At 40.5% G+C, this 18,171-nt stretch overlaps 1 pseudogene; it reads right to left on the reverse strand.

Moving 5' to 3' along the window:
• Nucleotides 1-18,171, reverse strand: part of LOC123751800 (macrophage mannose receptor 1-like) — a 111,041-nt pseudogene that overhangs the window by 27,065 nt on the left and 65,805 nt on the right.

Here is an 18,171-nt window from a genome sequence, read left to right on the forward strand (position 1 = left end):
CAATTTGTATAATGATAAGTGGACTGTATTTCTGCAATAATCTCATAATCTCACAAGTCGATCCTCTACACATTAGGGAAGGTTTATTAAATTAATATATATGCAGCCAATCAAACTACAGTATTAGACTACATACATTGAAAAGGTTCCTTATCTTATAGTACAGCAGGTTAGTCCACCAGGTATAACTAGGGTGTAGACACCAAATTATCCTCTTTGAGGTAGCTTCCATCACCCAGTAACTGGTGCACAAAATCTTGCTTCCTCGTCTTGACCTGTCAAAAGGGCGCTAGCTGTGAAGCCAGGTTCTATATATGACAAGCTATATCAGAGAAAACACTATACATGGAACAATAAAGACCTGGCTTAATTACCTTTAGTTTGAGGCTATGTCGTGCTCTAACCGGCTCACCCTATATAATGACATTAATGGCCATAAATGAAAGATACATGGGTTTCGGAAAGAACACTTAAATTGAATTTGTTGACAGCGTGTGATAATGGTACACCTTTGGTTTCCATAACACTACGTCCAAGTAAAATTAACAGGAGCCAAATTTGCTCCCGAGAGCCTCTGGTCTAGTCTCAACAATGGCTGCCCTCCTTCCTCACTCTGACGCCTGACTTACATTGTCCACATGACAGAAAGTGATAGAAGGGTCACATTTACTCTACTTTAATATTGATAATTAAGTTAATTTATATGAGATGTTTTATGATGGTAAAGTCCAAAGACTAATGTATTTAAGAATAATTCCCACCATAATAGGTGGTGAATTATAATAGTATGTGGTGATGATATCCCGTTTTCTTTAGACGGTAATTCCACTACAAGTTACGTTTTCTATGGGTTAACTTGTTTATACAACACAGCTATTATCTGTCTGTATGATATATTAAATGGTGTCGGATTTTCCGACATAATTCCCCAGGGGGCTGCTCACGGGTCGCAGTCCTATTTAGAACAGACAAACACCGATACTCCTCCTTCGGATTATTAGATTAATTTGATGTTAGTAGTTAGTAATCACACATTTGTGTGTCTGTTCGTACAGGACGAATGTCCCGTACTAGAGTTGTAGGGGTTAGAAGTCTAATGCGATTTCATTTCCCTGTCAACTCTTGAAAGGCTAATATTCAAGCCTTATTACATATTATTTAACCCAGAAGACTGAATGTGATCAAGTACTACAGTCAAGTATGATTCAGGGACTGCAGTGAGATCAGTGACATAGATATAACTTGAAGTTTGTTCAGGTAACTGGTCACTGATATATAAACACTGAGGCCCATGGAATACATCTTGATTAAATAATAAATGTATCAAATCAGTCATCAGATTTATTGGGGTTTAATTTAGTTAATGGATTCAGAAGATTGAATAGCTCATCATTAAAGCAAAGTATGGTTCTGAGACTACAGTGGGTTCAGTGACATTGGTCGCAGTGACTTGTAGCTGTTTAAGCTACTGTTCACTGATTTGCCACTGAGGCCTCATGAACTCATCCCCAGCTTTATATGATGATACTAACATCAACCTCTGTTGGTATAGTCAGCTGTAATCTCCTTAGTATAATGCTACTGGAGAAATATAATCAGCTGACAAATTTAGATTTCTACTGGTATTGTTTATCTGCAGGCATAGGTCTCCTCAGGCTTGATACTGGGCCTGAGAGTAATTTACCTCCTGCAGAGTTTAACATGGTTATACCCTGATATTTAGTAGGGCTACCGATGAATCGATGACAATAGTCTGTCCCTACAAGGAGACCGAAGTCGTTGAGGTGTTCAGACTTAATATTATCTGCCAATTTTATTCCTCTATTTCTCAGGAATTTGGCTGTTGCTCTCAGACCTTGAACTTGTAGGTCTACTGGTATTTTGTCCACCACAATGGCTTTTACTCTACAGACGTACCTGCCTAAACGTACTGATGGTTGTACCACCTGGTAGACTTGAGGTCCTGCATCTGTTACAAACCCTGAGATGTTGAATGACATCTGGGCTACAGGCCTTAATTGTAGTTCATCTGCCAACTTTTTAGTGATATATGTTCTCTGGGATCCTTGGTCAAACAACCCACGGGTATGGACCTTGGCCCTCTTATTCAGGATGGTAATTTGGGCAGTAGGCAAAGTCGTATTACCTTTAGACTTTGCCGATTGGACACTCATTGTTTGTTGCACCTTGCAGTACTGTACAGTGGTGGGAATGCTATCTTCCACCTTGGGTCTTGAATACGTTAATTTCGTATATTTACACAGTGCTGCATGGTGCCTACCTCTTCTACACCTGTTACAGGTGTTGAATTGGGTATCGCAATAGTCTGTGTTGTGTGACTTGAGACACCTTGCACATCTCCCTAATTCCTGGAGTCGCTCCATACGAGTGTCTCTGGTTGGATAATTAGCACAACGGTATGTTGAATGTTTCTTTTTGCAGAACATACATGTCCCCCAGCCTACTGCACGTTTGGAAGTTACCGGTTTGGGTGAACTAGTAACAGTAGGCTTGGAGGTTGCTGCTGCATTGTCAGATTTTCTGCAACTTGATGTTAGAGTAATTGATTGATGTTTATTTGGGGTAGTTGTTTTACCCTTTAATTGACTATTTTCTATTTCTGAAGGCTTGCATGAGGCTTTAACTTCCTCATTTGCTCGTCGTTTGTTTATGATGGAATGTAAACCTTCAGTGATGTCCTGTACTGTCAGGATGGTGTTATGTTGATGTGTATATAATTCATCTAGTATATCGCTGGACAATTTTCGTTGAAGGACTACTTTGGTCATCCATTCACTAGTAGTTATATCAACCTTAAGACTGAATGTTCTTAGTAGTGACTCAAACTCCATGCTGAAGGATTGTAATGAGTCAGCAGTCTGATCAGGTTGAGGTAAATCCAGCAATTGTAGTACTAGATGTATGACAGTTTTCTCATTGCCAGCATTATCCATACTAGCTAGTTGGTGAAGCCTTGTGGGGCTTGTACTTGGGCTGCTCATAATACTGAACAAACACTAATGGTAGCCTAGGGTAAATTCTGCACTCACTAGGCAATAATCCTACCTCTACTAGAGGTTAGCACTTAAAATTAATACACATTATATATATACAATCATACACACTAATGATTTGAGTGATAAACCAGTGTCATGGAAGTACCTTTAGGTTAGCTCTTCAATATCACCCTAGGATGGTAGAGACACTAATTAATCACTCAAAGGTGTAATGATCATAAGTAAATTATTATATATACAACTCAACTCGAGTTGATAAAAATTACACCCAAAATAGGGTCTGGACCATTCATTAATGGTGTTAGGTTGTTGAATATAGTACAACTGACTATGGTAATAATGGGACTAGGATGAACGATAATAGTTCAACTAGTCAATGGTTTTTTCCTACCCTGTTGTGGGTTGGCAATTAGTAAATATTATACTGTGATCACTAGTGCAATATATATTAAATAATTCTCTATTTGGAGAAATAATATACACAATTATTGATTAGTCCAATTGATTGATTATTAAGTCCACAAAATTCGTAGATAATCTCTCGCGAAATTTAACACCACAAAATCCGTGAACAATATCGCGAAGACACAGTCACTAATTTGGCTGGCTTCAATATTAGCGCTGTCATTTCACGAAATAACACGCCACCAAATATCTGTGGGTGTACATGAAACCGCTGATGAGGCTGAACTCAGTTGAGGGGGGGCTCCTGAGCTCCCACGAGGCAATGCCGCTATCTTTGACTGGCTGGCCTTTGTTTAAATCACACTGCACTAGTTTATTTAATGAATCCACTGGTTAACTGGTTCATCCGGTACTAAGATGACCAAATGTGAGTTCAAAGGAGCGAATATTCCGTCATCCGGTTCGAAGATGACCAAATAATGTGGGTACCGACCTGTGAGATTTATATTTACTTAATTTATATGAATTTATATTTACGTTAATTTATATACTTCGATAGCAATTTGTATAATGATAAGTGGACTGTATTTCTGCAATAATCTCATAATCTCACAAATCGATCCTCTACACATTAGGGGGGGTTTATTAAATTAATATATATGCAGCCAATCAAACTACAGTATTAGACTACATACAATGAAAAGGTTCCTTATCTTATAGTACAGCAGGTTAGTCCACCAGGTATAACTAGGGTGTAGACACCAAATTATCCTCTTTGAGGTAGCTTCCATCACCCAGTAACTGGTGCACAAAATCTTGCTTCCTCGTCTTGACCTGTCAAAAGGGCGCTAGCTGTGAAGCCAGGTTCTATATATGACAAGCTATATCAGAGAAAACACTATACATGGAACAATAAAGACCTGGCTTAATTACCTTTAGTTTGAGGCTATGTCGTGCTCTAACTGGATCACCCTATATAATGACATTAATGGCCATAAATGAAAGATACATGGGTTTCGGAAAGAACACTTAACTTGAATTTGTTGACAGCGTGTGATAATGGTACATCTTTGGTTTCCATAACACTACGTCCAAGTAAAATTAACAGGAGCCGAATTTGCTCCCGAGAGCCTCTGGTCTAGTCTCAACAATGGCTGCCCTCCTTCCTCACTCTGACGCCTGGCTTACATTGTCCACATGACAGAAAGTGATAGAAGGGTCACATTTACTCTACTTTAATATTGATAATTAAGTTAATTTATATGAGATGTTTTATGATGGTAAAGTCCAAAGACTAATGTATTTAAGAATAATTCCCACCATAATAGGTGGTGAATTATAATAGTATGTGGTGATGATATCCTGTTTTCTTTAGACGGTAATTCCACTACAAGTTACGTTTTCTATGGGTTAACTTGTTTATACAACACAGCTATTATCTGTCTGTATGATATATTAAATGGTGTCGGATTTTCCGACAAGGTTATGTTATTGATGGATACATATTGGTATCTGTCACTAAGATAGGATCGAATATAGTTCAGGGCAAGGCCTCGGATTCCATAATTGTGAAGTTTAAGAGGTAGTTGTGGTTAACAGTATCCTTTCCTGAGCCAGAAAGGCTCTTCAATAGCCTTTCTCAAGTCAATGAAGAGGCCAATTGGAAACTCATTTTTGTCAAGGGCTGTGTAGATTATATTAAGCAGACTAATAATTGCATCATTGGTACTCTTTAGGGAACGGAAGCCAAACTGGCAGGGACTTAATATGTTGAGCTTTACAAACTAGAAATAGAGCTGTTTATAAATAATTTGTTCTAATGTTTTTGAAAGTATAGGTAGATTTGATATTGGTCTGTAATTGTTTATTTTAGCTATCTCGCCTTATTTATGAACTGGCGACACTCTTGCTATTTTAAGGATATCAGGAAAAGTATAACACACTAGAGATTTGTTGAATAGCAGAGCTATGGGTGGCTCAAGGCAGGGGCAGCACTCTTATATATCATAGATGGTATTTCATTAATGTTCCCAGCTTTGGTTTTAAGTGATTGAATTAAGGATATAAAGTGTGTCGGGCTGACTGGTAAAAGGAGTAGAGAGTTAGGATAGCTGCCGGTGAGATATGTAGTAACATGTGTCTGGGTCTGGGGGATTGTTCTGGCAAGGTTACCACCAATTGATGAAGAGAAGCTATTAAATTCAGATGCCGTTTGAAAGCAAAGTTTGTTGTAACGTCTGAAGAATAAGTTAATATTCATTATATATTTTTTTGTTACATGATTGTTGTTCATGATAAGTTGAAGCGTGAAGGAAGATAAGCAGGTGAGTGTAGAGGAGACTCACTATCTGGCTGGGCTGTGGTGGTGGTGATGGTGCCGATGGGGGTGGTGGAGGCCGCCATCTTGCATGTGTACGGTAACGTTTGGTCGCAAGGAAAGTCGTTCCATTTGCCTGTATCTTCCAGCATCTGGACGCAGTTGTCGTTGCCAGAGGGTTCACCTAGGTAATAATGTCTTCAGCATTAACTACAAAGCACAATGACATACGAAAGTGGCTCATATTCTTACTGGAGCTCATTTTCCTCACTCATCATACTCACATACTCATTACTTCCTCATGAATTAATTCTTACCATAATGATTTAAATACTTAGATTTCAATTATTAACGCTCATATATTTCCTTCAATAAATAACAAATAATAACTTAATCAATATGCATTATTCATATAATTAAAATTCCAGTTAAGATCCCATTAGAGAAGGTAATTAAGATCATGGCCAGGAGACCAGAGTCATTAGCCACACACAGCAGGTGTCGTCACTTCACTCAAGAGACTTAACCAGTACTAACGTGGCCTGACATCCTTACCCACATTCCAGTTGGTGATCGTGAGGCTGGAACCGTCGCTCCAGCGCCAAGCGTCTGGAGACTGGCGTTCATTCAAGCCAAGCCAACTTCCTCCTCCCTGGCGGTCTGCAGGAGGATGGAAGAACGTTCTCAAGTTTACTGTGTAGGTAAAGGTTAAGAATGCCCAGGAGGACATGTGTCAGTTCAATGTTCCACACTAGTCAACATCACGAGGCTAAACAGTTCCTCATAAGAGGTGTACCCACTGTGTACGAAATCTTGTTCTGTCCAGGTGTGGATGGAGACGAGCTTGGCGTTTTGGGAGGAGCAGGCAGAGGAGGCGGCTGTCCACGTCATCTCCTGAGTACTGAACAGGTAGCAGTGGTCGCCGTTCTGTTCCCAGCCATCTGGACAGTACTGTTCATCTGCGCCACAAACATATACCTTTATATGTTTGTGGCGCAGATGAAAATATATATATATATATATATATATATATATATATATATATATATATATATATATATATATATATATATATATATATATATATATATATATATATATATTTATATATATATATATGTCGTACCTAGTAGCCAGAACGCACTTCTCGGCCTACTATGCAAGGCCCGATTTGCCTAATAAGCCAAGTTTTTCTGAATTAATATATTTTCTCAAATTTTTGTCTTATGAAATGATAAAGCTACCCATTTCATTATGTATGAGGTCAATTTTTTTTTATTTTAGTTAAAATTAACGTAGATATATGACCGAACCTAACCAACCCTACCTAACCTAACCTAACCTATCTTTATAGGTTAGGTTAGGTTAGGTAGCCAAAAAAGCTAGATTAGGTTAGGTTAGGTAGTCGAAAAACAATTAATTCATGAAAACTTGGCTTATTAGGCAAATCGGGCCTTGCATAGTAGGCTGAGAAGTGCGTTCTGGCTACTAGGTACGATATATATATATATATATATATATATATATATATATATATATATATATGTCGTACCTAGTAGCCAGAACTCACTTCTCAGCCTACTATTCAAGGCCCGATTTGCCTAATAAGCCAAGTTTTCCTGAATTAATATATTTACTATATTTTTTTTCTTATGAAATGATAAAGCAACCCTTTTCTCTATGTATGAGGTCAATTTTTTTTTATTGGAGTTAAAATTAACGTAGATATATGACCGAACCTAACCAACCCTACCTAACCTAACCTAACCTATATTTATAGGTAAGGTTAGGTTAGGTAGCTAAAAAAAGCTAGGTTAGGTTAGGTTAGGTAGGTTAGGTAGACGAAAAAACATTAATTCATGAAAACTTGGCTTATTAGGCAAATCGGGCCTTGAATAGTAGGCTGAGAAGTGCGTTCTGGCTATTAGGTACGACATATATATATATATATATATATATATATATGTATATATATATATATATATATATATATATATATATATATATATATATATATATATATATATATATATGTATATATATATATATATATATATATATATATATATATATATATATATATATATATATATATATATATATATATGCGAACAAGCCTGAATGGTCCCCAGGACAATATGCAACTGAAAACTCACACCCCAGAAGTGACTCGAACCCATAATCCCAGGAGCAACGCAACTGGTATGTACAAGACGCCTTAATCCACTTGACCATCACGACCGGACATAATGAGGTGATAGCCGAAGCTATTTGAACCACCCCACCGCCGGCACTCGGATAGTAATCTTGGGCATAGCATTTTACCAAATCACCTCATTCTTTGGGGCACACGTGAGGAACACAAATGCGAACAAGCCTGAATGGTCCCCAGGACAATATGCAACTGAAAACTCACACCCCAGAAGTGACTCGAACCCATACTCCCAGGAGCAACGCAACTGGTATGTACAAGATGCCTTAATCCACTTGACCATCACGACCGGACATAATGAGGTGATAGCCGAAGCTATTTGAACCACCCCACCGCCGGCACTCGGATAGTAATCTTGGGCATAGCATTTTACCAAATCACCTCATTCTTTGGGGCACACGTGAGGAACAATCAGTTGCATATTGTCCTGGGGACCATTCAGGCTTGTTCGCATTTGTGTTCCTCACGTGTGCCCCAAATAATGAGGTGATTTGGTAAAATGCTATGCCCAAGATTACTATCCAAGTGCCGGCGGTGGGGTGATTCAATTAGCTTCGGCTATCACCTCATTATGTCCGGTCGTGATGGTCAAGTGGATTAAGGCGTCTTGTACATACCAGTTGCGTTGCTCCTGGGAGTATGGGTTCGAGTCACTTCTGGGGTGTGAGTTTTCAGTTGCATATTGTCCTTGGGACCATTCAGGCTTGTTCGCATTTGTGTTCCTCACGTGTGCCCCAAAGAATGAGGTGATTTGGTAAAATGCTATGCCTGTCGGAAAATCCGACACCATTTAATATATCATACAGACAGATAATAATAGCTGCTGTATTACCAACAAGTTACCCATAGAAAACGTAACTTGTAGTGGAATTACCGTCTAAAGAAAACGGGATATCATCACCACATACTATTATAATTCACCAGCTATTCTGCTGGGAATTATTCTTAAATACATTAGTCTTTGGACTTTACCATCATAAAACATCTCATATAAATTAACTTAATTATCAGTATTAAAGTAGAGTAAATGTGACCCTTCTATCACTTTCTGTCATGTGGACAATGTAAGCCAGGTCAGAGGGTGAGGAAGAGGAACAGCCATTGTTGTGTCACCTCCGAGACGTGTGGAGCAAATTCGGCTCCTATCATATCTGGACAATGTCGGCCAGTAGCGTCAATAGTATGGAGTGTTAGACATTATTGAGACCAGAGGCGCAGGGAGCAAATTCGGCTCCTGTTAATTTTACTTGGACGAAGTGTTATGGAAACCAAAGGTGTACCATTATCACACGCTGTCAACAAATTCAAGTTAAGTGTCTTTCCGAAACCCGTATATCTATCATTAGTGGCCATTAATGTCATTGGGTAGGGTGAACCGGTTAGATCACGAAATCGCCTCATACTAAAGGTAATTAAGCCAGGTCTTCAATGTTCCATGTACAGTATTTTCACTGATATAGCTTGTCATATATTGGTATCTGGCTTTACAGCTAGCGCCCTTTTAACAGGTCAAGACGAGGAAGCAAGGCTTTGTGCATCAGTTACTGGGTGATGGAAGCTACCTCAAAGAGGATAATTTGGTGTCTACACCCTAGTTATACCTGGTGGACTAACCTGCTGTACTATAAGATAAGGAACCTTTTCAATGTACGTAGTCTATTACTGTAGTTTGATTGGCTGCATATATAAATTTAATAAACCCCCCTAATGTGTAGAGGATCGATTTGTGAGATTATGAGATTATTGCAGAAATACAGTCCACTTATCATTATACAAATTGCTATCGAAGTATATAAATTAACGTAAATATAAATTCATATAAATTAAATAAATATAAATCTCACAGGTCGGTTCCCACATTATTTGGTCATCTTCGAACCGGATGACGGATTATTTGATCCTTTGAACCCACATTTGGTCATCTTAGTACCGGATGAACCAGTTAACCAGTGGATTCATTAAATAAACTAGTGCAGTGTGATTTAAACAAAGCCAGCAGTCAATGACGGCGGCGTTGACTCGTGCGAGTTCACGAGCCCCGCTCAGTTCAGATAAGCCTTAGTCAGCGGTTTCATGCACACCCACAGATTTGGTGGCGTGTTATTCTGTGAAATGACAGCGCTAATATTGAAGCCAGCCAAATTAATGGCTGTGTCCTCGCAAGATTGTTCACGGATTTCGTGGTGTTAAATTTCGCGAGAGATTATCTACGAATTTTGTGGAGTTTATTTCGCGAGGTCACTAATAATATTTAATACTTCTTGATAATATTAGAAGTTTCATAGAGGCTAATTAAGAGGCTATTATCAATAATTGTGTATATTATTTCTCCAAAATAGAGAATTATTTAATATATATTGCACTAGTGATCACAGTATAATATTTACTAATTGCCAACCCACAACAGGGTAGGATATGACTAGTTGAACTATTATTGCTCATCCTAGTCCCATTATTACCATAGTCAGTTGTACTATATTGATCAACCTAACACCATTAATGAATGGTCCAGACCCTATTTTGGGTGTAATTTTTATCAACTCGAATTGAGATGTATATATAATAATTTACTTATGATCATTACACCTTTGAGTGATTAATTAGTGTCTCTACCATCCTAGGGTGATATAGAAGAGCTAACCTAAAGGTACTTCCAGTGACACTGGTTTATCACTCAAATCATTAGTGTGTATGATTGTATATATATAATGTGCATTAATTTTAAGTGCTAACCTCTAGTAGAGGTAGGATTATTGCCTAGTGAGTGCATTTTACCCTAGGCTACCATCAGTGCTTGTTCAGTATTATGAGCAGCCCAAGTACAAGCCCCACAAGGCTTCACCAACTAGCCAGTATGGATAATGCATGGAGAATGAAAAGAACCCTTGCAGGTCTTAAAGGCCACTTAACAAGACAGATCAAGAAATGTGAAGATTTGTCACAACAATCTCAAGTTGATTATGCTGACCTGGAAAGCTATTATCAAGCAGCTGCAGGTAAATTTGAGCAAATCAAATGCCAAATGGCTGTCCTTGTGGGGACAGACTACTATCATCAATTCATTGGTAGCCCTACTAAATATCAGGGCATAACCATGTTAAACTCTGCAGGAGGTAAATTACTCTCAGGCCCAGTATCAAGCCTGAGGAGACCTATGCCTGCAGATAAACAATACCAATAGAAATCTAAATTTGTCAGCTGATTATATTTCTCCAGTAGCATTATACTAAGGAGATTACAGCTGACTATACCAACAGAGGTTGATGTTAGTATCATCATTTGAAGCTGAAGATGAGTTCATGAGGCCTCAGTGGCAAATCAGTGAACAGTAGCCTAAATCAGCTACAAGTCACTGCGACCAATGTCACTGAACCCACTGCAGTCTCAGAACCATACTTTACTTTAATGATGAGCTATTCAATCTTCTGAATCAATTAACTAAATTAAAACCCCAATAAATCTGATGACTGATTTGATACATTTATTATTTAATCAAGATGTATTCCATGGGCCTCAGTGTTTATATATCAGTGACTAGTTACCTGAACAAACTTCAAGTTATATCTAATGTCACTGATCTCACTGCAGTCCCTGAATCATACTTGACTGTAGTACTTGATCACATTCAGTCTTCTGGGTTAAATAATATGTAATAAGGCTTGAATATTAGCCTTTCAAGAGTTAACAGGGAAATGAAATCGCATTAGACTTCTAAACCCTGCAACTCTAGTACGGGACATCCGTCCTGTACGAACAGACGCACAAATGTGTGATTACTAACTACTAACATCAAATTAATCTAATAATTCGAAGGAGGAGTATTGGTGTTCGTCTGTTCTAATTAGGACTTCGACCCGTGAGCAGCCCCTGGGGAATTATGTCGGAAAATCCGACACCATATAATATATCATACAGACAGATAATAATAGCTGCTGTATTACCAACAAGTTACCCATAGATAACGTAACTTGTAGTGGAATTACCGTCTAAAGAAAACGGGATATCATCACCACATACTATTATAATTCACCAGCTATTCTGCTGGGAATTATTCTTAAATACATTAGTCTTTGGACTTTACCATCATAAAACATCTCATATAAATTAACTTAATTATCAGTATTAAAGTAGAGTAAATGTGACCCTTCTATCACTTTCTGTCATGTGGACAATGTAAGCCAGGTCAGAGGGTGAGGAAGAGGGGCAGCCATTGTTGTGTCACCTCTGAGACGTGTGGAGCAAATTCCGCTCCTATCATATCTGGACAATGTCGGCCAGTAGCGTCAATAGTATGGAGTGTTAGACATTATTGAGACCAGAGGCGCAGGGAGCAAATTCGGCTCCTGTTAATTTTACTTGGACGAAGTGTTATGGAAACCAAAGGTGTACCATTATCACACGCTGTCAACAAATTCAAGTTAAGTGTCTTTCCGAAACCCGTATATCTATCATTAGTGGCCATTAATGTCATTGGGTAGGGTGAACCGGTTAGATCACGAAATCGCCTCATACTAAAGGTAATTAAGCCAGGTCTTCAATGTTCCATGTACAGTATTTTCACTGATATAGCTTGTCATATATTGGTATCTGGCTTTACAGCTAGCGCCCTTTTAACAGGTCAAGACGAGGAAGCAAGGCTTTGTGCATCAGTTACTGGGTGATGGAAGCTACCTCAAAGAGGATAATTTGGTGTCTACACCCTAGTTATACCTGGTGGACTAACCTGCTGTACTATAAGATAAGGAACCTTTTCAATGTACGTAGTCTATTACTGTAGTTTGATTGGCTGCATATATAAATTTAATAAACCCCCCTAATGTGTAGAGGATCGATTTGTGAGATTATGAGATTATTGCAGAAATACAGTCCACTTATCATTATACAAATTGCTATCGAAGTATATAAATTAACGTAAATATAAATTCATATAAATTAAATAAATATAAATCTCACAGGTCGGTTCCCACAATGCCCAAGATTACTATCCGAGTGCCGGCGGTGGGGTGGTTCAAATAGCTTCGGCTATCATCTCATTATGTCCGGTCGTGATGGTCATGTGGATTAAGGCGTCTTGTGCATACCAGTTGCGTTGCTCCTGGGAGTATGGGTTCGAGTCACTTCTGGGGTGTGAGTTTTCAGTTGCATATTGTCCTGGGGACCATTCAGGCTTGTTCGCATTTGTGTTCCTCACGTGTGCCCCAAAGAATGAGGTGATTTGGTAAAATGCTATGCCCAAGATTACTATCCGAGTGCCGGCGGTGGGGTGGTTCAAATAGCTTCGGCTATCACCTCATTATGTCCGGTCGTGATGGTCAAGTGGATTAAGGCGTCTTGTACATACCAGTTGCGTTGCTCCTGGGAGTATGGGTTCGAGTCACTTCTGGGGTGTGAGTTTTCAGTGGCATATTGTCCTGCGGACCATTCAGGCTTGTTCGCATTTGTGTTCCTCACGTGTGCCCCAAAGAATGAGGTGATTTGGTAAAATGCTATGCCCAAGATTACTATCCGAGTGCCGGCGGTGGGGTGGTTCAAATAGCTTCGTCTATCACCTCATTATGTCCGGTCGTGATGGTCAAGTGGATTAAGGCGTCTTGTACATACCAGTTGCGTTGCTCCTGGGAGTATGGGTTCGAGTCACTTCTGGGGTGTGAGTTATATATATATATATATATATATATATATATATATATATATATATATATATATATATATATATATATATATATATATATATATATATATATATATATATATATATATATATATAGGAAGTAGGTTGTCCTTGACGTCTTGTTTCTTCCACAGAACCAAAATTTGTGAGGAAGATGTTTGCATACATACATATATATATATATATATATATATATATATATATATATATATATATATATATATATATATATATATATATATATATATATATATATATATATATATATATATATATATATATATGTATGTATGCAAACATCTTCCTCACAAATTTTGGTTCTGTGGAAGAAACAAGACGTCAAGGACAACCTACTTCCAATTATAATACCTTAGTGTGGCAATCCATAGAGGAAATGTCCAGTGTTTCCTTGATTCCTGCCAGCGATCTCGGGAGTTTGAAGAACCCTAATGTCTGTGAAATATTTTATTATAACTAATCTATTTTATATAATTAAGATAAACAGAAGTTGGGACGGTAGACGAAGCCAATGTACTGCACTCACGTGTAAGCTTTCAGTGTTCTTTTGAACCTCTCTGGGGATAAGAGTGCTTATTAATCCAACCAGAGATGGTGCCTCATATATACAGATATACAGTATATATGGGCACCAAGGGTGAGGACCTCACCAGAGGCACCAAGGGTGAGGACCTCACCAGAGGCACCAAGGGTGAGGACCTCACCAGAATCACCAAGGATGCAGGACTCACCAGAGGCACCAGGGATGCAGGACTCACCAGAGGCACCAAGGATGCAGGACTCACCAGAGGCACCAAGGATGCAGGACTCACCAGAGGCACCAAGGATGCAGGACTCACCAGAGGCACCAAGGATGCAGGACTCACCAGAGGCACCAAGGATGCAGGACTCACCAGAGACACCAAGGATGCAGGACTCATCAGAGGCACCAAGGATGCAGGACTCACCAGAGGCAACAAGGATGCAGGACTCACCAGAGGCACCAAGGATGCAGGACTCACCAGAGGCACCAAGGATGCAGGACTCACCAGAGGCACCAAGGATGCAGGACTCACCAGAGGCAACAAGGATGCAGGACTCACCAGAGGCACCAAGGATGCAGGACTCACCAGAGGCACCAAGCATGCAGGACTCACCAGAGGCACCAAGGAGGCAGGACTCACCAGAGGCACCAAGGATGCAGGACTCACCACAGGCACCAAGGATGCAGGACTCACCAGAGGCAACAAGGATGCAGGACTCACCAGAGGCACCAAGGATGCAGGACTCACCACAGGCACCAAGGATGCAGGACTCACCACAGGCACCAAGGATGCAGGACTCACCAGAGGCACCAAGGATGCAGGACTCACCACAGGCACCAATTATGCAGGACTCACCAGAGGCACTAAGGATGCAGGACTCACCAGAGGCACCAAGGATGCAGGACTCACCACAGGCACCAAGGATGCAGGACTCACCACAGGCACCAAGGATGCAGGACTCACCAAAGGCACCAAGGATGCAGGACTCACCAGAGGGAGGGATGAGAATGACAGGGGTGCCAGCTGGCACCTCGCAGGCGTAGTGCCGCGGGACGAGACAGTCAGTTGGCACCCAGGACGACGTCGGGACAGTTAGCGCCGACTCTGCTCACACAAAACATTTATTTAAGCCATATTTTTAAAATTAATTGTTGCCTTAGTAACAGGAATCAATAGGCTTAATATTCAGCAAAATAAGACGACAATTGTTTAATAATATGTTTTGGTTAGATAAATGTAAGGAGTAAAATGTCGTCTTACTCTCACTCATTCACTTACCACCAATCTCAAAAAAGACACATTGTTGATCCTGCGCATTGAGAGCGTCAGTTCTGTCTTGAGCCGTCATCTTGGTGAAGTTCTTACTGTCCATAGTAAATGTCCGTCCAGTAAATGTTGTCATCCGGTTTACCTGTCCAAATCCAAATTACCTGTCAATTTACCAATCCACATTTCAGAGAAAGCTGTGTAAATGTTAATATTCTCTCTTTAAGTGTATGACACTTTAGTGAGAAGGTCTTCCTTATTCCTTACATGAGACAAAGTAATGAGGACTATGGCATATATCAGCCATAGAAATGGAAGATATATCGTGCCAAAGATGGGATTATATCTTTGTGGTTACCACTAAGTGAGTATTATCCTGGCAGTGACATTATCCAGCCGAGTGATCAACCCACTAAATTATATAATCACTCACTGTAAAGGCCAATCCAGAGCTGGTCTGACTCCGGGATGTGGCTGTAAAAGAAGGCGTCCTCCTGCTCAGTGTTGAGGACGACCAGGGCGGCACCGACGGCTTCGCAGGTACTCTTGGCGTCCTGCCACACCACCAGGTCCTCCACCTCCGTGTTGAAGTAGTAGCAGGAGTTCTCGAACACCTCCCAGCCCGGCAGACACGCGCCTGTGCTCACACAAATGTTCCGTTATGGTTGGGTCCTCGGTAAGTGTGTGTGTGTGTTCGCGCGCGCGGCGGAAGTGGGTACTAGCACTTAACTCAAAGTAATGATTGTAGTTGTTGGAAACAGACGAGAGCAAACTCCCAGAATCAAGCTGATAGCACAACTAACCTGTATCCGACAGCGCCCATCAAGCCAGGACCACCCTCGAAACCACATCAAGCGAGCACACTTACTATGCCACATCAAGCCAGCACCCTCTATACCACATCAAACTAGCACCACTTACTATACCACATCAAGTCAGCACCACTTACTATATCACATCAAGTCAGCACCACTTACTATACCACATCAAGCCAGCACCACTTACTATACCACATCAAGTCAGCACCACTTACTATACCATAACAAGCCATCACCACTTATTATACCACATCAAGCCAGCACCTTCTATTACCACATCAAGCCAGCACCCTCTATTACCACATCAAGCCAGCACCACTTACTATACAACATCAAGCCAGCACCCTCTGTACCACATTAAGCCAGCACAACCTACAATACCACATCAAGCCAGCACCACTTTCTATACCACATCAAGCCAGCACCCTCTATACCACATCAAGCCAGCACCACTTACAATACCCATCAAGCCAGCACCACTTATTATACCACATCAAGCCAGCACCGTCTAACCACATCAAGCAAGCGCCACTTACTATACCACATCAATCCAGTATCACCTATACCACATCAAGCCAGGTCCACCTACAATACCTCATCAAGCCAGTACCACCTTCTATACCACATCAAGACAGCACCACTTATTATACCACATCAAGCCAGCACCACTTATTATACCACATCAAGCCAGAGCCACTTAATATACCACATAAAGCCGGGTATCACCTATAACACATCAAGCCAGCTCCACCTACAATAACTCATCAAGCCTGGACCACCTTCTATACCACATCAAGCCAGTACCACCTACAACACCACACCAAGCCCGCACCGCTTATTATACCACATCAAGCCAGCGCCACTTACTATACCACATCAAGCCAGTATCCTCTATACCAGTTCAAGCCAGCTCCACCTAAAATACCACATCAAGCCAGCACCACCTTCTAAACTACATCAAGTCACCTCCACCTACAATACGTCATCAAGCCAGCACCACCTTGTATACCACATCAAGCCAGCCCCACCTTCTATACCACATCAAGCCAGAACCACATTCTATACGGCATCAAGCCAACACCACTTATTATACCACATAAAGCAAGCACCACTTTCAATACCACATCAAGCCATAACAACCCACTATACCACATCAAGCCAGCACCACCCTTTATACCACATCAAGCCATAACAACCCACTATACCACATCAAGCCAGCACCACCCTTTATACCACATCAAACCATAACAACCCACTATACCACATCAAGCCAGCACCACCCTTTATACCACATCAAGCCAGCACTATTTTCTATACCACATCAAGCCAGCACCACCCTTTATACCACATCAAGCCAGCACCATTTTCTATACCACATCAAGGCCGAACCACATTCTATACAACTTCAAGCCAGCACGACCCTTTATACCACATCAAGCAAGAACTACCTTCTATACCACATCAAGTCAGCACCACTTCCTATTCCACATCAAGCCAGCACCACCTTCTATAACACATTAAGCCAGCACCACTTACTATTCCACATCAAGCCAGCATCACCTACTATACCACATCAAGCCAGCACCACCTTCTATACCACATCAAGCCTGCACCACTTACTATACCACATCAAGCCAGCACCACCTACTATACCACATCAAGCCAGCACCATCTACTATACATCATCAATCCAGCACCACTTACTATACCACATCAAGCTAGCACCACATTCTATAAAACATCAAGCCCGCACCACCTTCTATACCACATCAAGCCAGCACCACCTTCTATACCACATCAAGCCAGCACCAATTCTATACCACATTAAGCCAGCACCACCTACTATACAACATCAAGCCAGCACCACCCTCCATACCACATCAAGCAAGCTTCATCCTCTATACCACTCAAGCCAGCACCACC

This window comes from Procambarus clarkii, chromosome 61 (genome assembly GCF_040958095.1).
Source record: "Procambarus clarkii isolate CNS0578487 chromosome 61, FALCON_Pclarkii_2.0, whole genome shotgun sequence".
Lineage (NCBI taxonomy): Eukaryota > Metazoa > Arthropoda > Malacostraca > Decapoda > Cambaridae > Procambarus > Procambarus clarkii.